This window comes from Lichenostomus cassidix, chromosome 29 (assembly GCF_008360975.1).
Source record: "Lichenostomus cassidix isolate B80296 chromosome 29, HeHo_3.0, whole genome shotgun sequence".
NCBI classification, from domain to species: domain Eukaryota; kingdom Metazoa; phylum Chordata; class Aves; order Passeriformes; family Meliphagidae; genus Lichenostomus; species Lichenostomus cassidix.
This window is the reverse complement of record NC_139509.1, coordinates 1459632-1464262: the sequence shown is the minus strand read 5'-3', so window position 1 is coordinate 1464262 and position 4631 is coordinate 1459632.

The window sequence follows — 4631 nt, the reverse complement described above, 5'->3', positions numbered from 1 at the left end:
AACTGGGCTCTCATGAGCCCAGCAGGGCAGGTGGGAGAAGGATTTTGGCTGCTGGGAGAGGAAAATTGTGGCTGCTGGGAGTGAGGACAGGGTTGTGATCCCAGAAGGGCAGGTGGGAGAAGGATTTTGGCTGCTGGGAGAGCAGAATTGTGGCTGCTGGGAGTGAAAGCTGGGCTCTCATGAGCCCAGCAGGGCAGGTGGGATGGTCTGATTTGGCTCAGCAAGGACTCAGCAGCACAACCTGGCTCCTCGTGTTTTGGCTGCCAGCGATGAGGTCCTGAAGGAGATTGAGTTTTCAGCAAACTCAGATTGCTACCTGAAGGTTTTCCAAAATCCATGTGCCCCTTTGTGCTCCCAAACATCATCTCAGGTGACAGAAATATCTACTGGATTGTCCAGCATACAAACAGGACCCTGCTCAGGTGACAGAAAAATCAGCTGGATTGTCCAGAATACATACAGGACCATGCTCAGGTGACAGAAAAATCAGCTGGATTGTCCAGAATACATACAGGACCATGCTCAGGTGACAGAAAAATCAGCTGGATTGTCCAGAATACATACAGGACCATGCTCAGGTGGCAGAAATATCAACTGGATTGTCCAGAATACAAACAGGACCCTGCTCAGGTGACAGAAAAATCAGCTGGATTGTCCAGAATACATACAGGACCATGCTCAGGTGGCAGAAATATCAACTGGATTGTCCAGAATTCAAACAGGACCATGCTCAGGTGGCAGAAATAACACCTGGATTGTCCAGAACACAAACAGGACCCTGCTCAGGTGAAAGATAACACCTGAATTGTCCAGAATACATACAGGACCCTGCTGATTGCAGAACAATTTGGGTTAGAAGGACTGGGAAGCAAGTCCCACCCCCTTCATGGGCAGGGACACCTTCCAGGTGAGCTTTCCTGGTCTCTTCACCTTTGAAACACAAAGATTTGAATCTCTCACCCTCTTTCTTCCTCCTGGGGGAGCTTGGTCAGTCATCTCAATCAGCCAGGATTGCCTCACTTCCTCAGGTCTGGAAATGTCTCTTTGTTCAGCAGGGCAGAGTCTCTTATCTCCCCCTGGCCTTTGAACAGCTCTGCTTTTGGCAGTTCCTGCCTGTCCTCACACCTAGCATGCAAATGATGCACAGATCCAAGTGGGCAAAAGTTTGGAGCTCTTTTTAGGGACTTAGAGTTCATTATAGGCCACAGGAGTGACCCTGTCCTGGTCACTCAGTCCTGAGTGGCTGCTGGCCAAGCCATTGCCTTTCTCCTTGGATGTTTCCCTGTTTTTTTTTTTTTTTTAATTATATATATATTTTTAATTTTTTTTTTCCTTTTTCAGGATATCAGGTTTCCCTGTGATCTTTATTTTATTATATATATATTTTTATTATTTTTTTTCCTTTTTCAGGATATCAGGTTTCCTGTGATCTCTATTTTATTATATATTAATATAATATATTTATATATATATAATTTATATATATTATTTTTTTCCTTTTTCAGCATATCAGCTTCTTTTATCTTAGCCCAGTGTCATAAAAATCCCATGAGCAAATTCTTTCACTTCTCCAGGACTGGCATCACTTGGTTTTTTAGAGAAGGATCGCCATTCTCCATTCCCACTGCCATTGGCACTGGGAAATAATTAAAAAATTAATTAATTAATTAAAATATAATTAGTGCTTGGGCTGGAAATTGCCAGGACAGGTCGGCTGTGACTCTCCAGCCCTCTCCAGGGAGGGTTTGGTGCTCTCTGCACAAAGCAGGGCAGCCTCAAGGAAGAGGTGGAGTCCATCCTCCTGGCTGCTGGAGATTTTCCTTCCCTCAGAGGCAAAACCTGAAGCCAAACCTACCTTAGGCCAGCTTGGACGGGGCTTGGGTGAGGCAGGAAGAGCATCACTGCCTCCTCCTGAGCTGAACCTTTCCGAAGGGTGAAGTTCACAACGTCGGGGAGGTTTTGGGGATGGGAATTCCAGGTGGAAGGAGCCAAGGCCTGGGAAGGCTCAGGCTGGCCTGTCGCTGTTGAGCCGCTAGCAGAGTAAGAAAACCTGGGTTTTCTTAGAAGAAGATTTTATTATTTAATTCCATTTTATATAGACTTTTCAAAGGTCACCCAGATTGGTCAGTTTGAAGCTTCCTCCTAGGCCTGATTGGCCAGGCCTGAACTGTCCACATCCCGAGAAACTGTTTTTATTAACATCCAAATGTTGCTGTTGAGCCACTAGCAGAGAAAGAAGAAAACCTGGGTTCAAAGTATGGCATCAAGAAGAAGGTTTTATTATTTAATTCCATCTTATATAGACTTTTCAAAAGTCACCCAGATTGGTCAGTCAGAAACCTCCCCCTAGGCCTGATTGGCCAGGCCTGAACTGTCCACATCCCGAGAAACTGTTTTAATAACATCCAAATGTCACTGTTGAGCTGCTAGCAGAGTAACAAAACCCAGGTTCAAAAGATGGCATCCAGAAGAAGATTTTATTATTTAATTCGATCTTATATAGACTTTTCAAAGGTCACCCAGATTGGTCAGTTCGAAGCTTCCTCCTCGGCCTGATTGGCCAGGCCTGAACTGTCCACATCCCGAGAAACTGTTTTATTAACATCCAAATGTTGCTGTTGAGCCACTAGCAGAGAAAGAAGATCCAGGTTCAAAGTGTGGCATCAAGAAGAAGATTTTATTATTTAATTCCATCTTATATAGACTTTTCAAAGGTCACCCAGATTGGTCAGTTCAAAGCTTCCTCCTAGGCCTGACTGGCCAGGCCTGAACTGTCCACATCCCGAGAAACTGTTTTTAATAACATCCAAACTTTATCTTTGTTTATAAAACACAAGAAAAAAAGAGAAAAGGTTCCCATGGGAAAGGTCTGAAGGAGAATTCCTCAGTTTTCTCCCCTTTTCCTGCCTTCTTTCTTGCCCTCGTCATCCTCACGAGCTCTTCCCCTGGTGTCCCTCAGGGCTCTGTGTTGGGACCAGTTCTGTTTAACATTTTTATTGATGATGTGGATGAGGGTATTGAATCTTTCATTAGCAAATTTGCAGATGACACTTGTGGCTAGCACAGGTCTTTCCCATGAGAACTTCTGTGTTTTATAAACAAAGATAAAATTTGGATGTTATTAAAAACAGTGTCTCGAGATTTGGACAGTTCAGGCCTGGCCAGTCAGGCCTAGGGGGAGGTTTCTGACTGACCAATCTGGGTGACCTCTGAAAAGTCTATATAAGTTGGATTCAAAATAATAAAGGTCCTTTTTTTCTATGCCACGCTGAGAATCCGGGTTTCTTCTCTGCTAGTGGCTCAACAGTGACATGACACCAAGCTGGGAGCATGTGTCGATCTGTTGGAAGGCAGGAGAGCTCTGCAGAGAGACCTGGAACGGTTGGATGGATGGGAAGAATCCAATAAGATGAAGTTTAATTAGTCCAAGTGCCAAGTCCTGCATTTTGGCCACAATAACCCCCTGCAGTGCTACAGCCTGGGGACAGAGTGACAGGACAGTGCCCAGGGAGAAAGGGACCTGGGGACACTGATGGTCAGCAGGCTGGACATGAGCCAGCAGTGTGCCCAGGTGGCCAAAAAGGCCAATGGCATCCTGGCCTGGATCAGAAATAGTGTGGCCAGCAGGACCAGGGAAGTCATTCTTCCCCTATACTGGGCACTGTGTCCAGTGCTGTGTCCAGTGCTGTGTCCAGTGCTGTGTCCAGTGCTGTGTCCAGTTCTGGAAGGACATGGAGACACTCAAACATGTCCAGAGGAGGGCAACAAGGCTGGTGAGGGGCTTGGAACACCTATGAAGAACATCTGAAGGAATTGGGGTTGTTTAACCTGGAGAAAAGGAGACTCGGAGGTGACCTTCTCACTCTCTACAACCTCTTGAAAGGTGGTTGTAGTGAGGTGGGTTGGTCTGGTTTTAGTCTCTTTTTCCAGGTGACAACTGACAGAACAAGAGGACACAGTCTTAAGGAAAATATAGGTTGGATGTTAGGGAAAAATTTTTACAGAAAGAGTGATGAAATGTTGGAATGGTCTATCCGGGGAGGTGCTGGAATCACCATCCCTGGAGGTGTTTAAAAAGAGATTGGATGTGGCACTCAGTGCCGTGGTTCAGTTTAGTTGAGGTGTTGGGATGTAGGTTGGATGTCTTGAAGGTCTTTTGACCTTGAAGGTCTTGAAGGTCTTGAAGGTCTTGAAAGTCTCTTCCAGCCTGGTGATCTTGAAGGTCTCTTCCAGCCTGGTGATTCTGTGTGATTCTGTGTGATTCTGTGTGATTCTGTGTGATTCTGTGTGATTCTGTGTGATTCTGTGTGATTCTGTGTGATTCTGTGATCCCAGGTTGTGCTCCCAGCACCAGAGCAAAGCTCAGAGCTGCAGAACTGTTCCCAATTCCCGTCAGATCCAGAGGATGATGCTGTGTCTCTGCATTCCTGCTTTTCCAGACCCTGCTGGAAAAACCCTGCAGACGTTAGGAATTCTCTCGGGTGGAAGTTCCCAAACCTAAGGACTGTCCCGATGAGGAAACTGCTTTTCTGATCCCTAAATCCCAAAACTTGTGTCTGGGAGGTTGAGGTCTGTCTGGCTGTGCCCTGGGATGGGATTGGAGCACCCTGGGACCATGGAAGGTGTCCTTG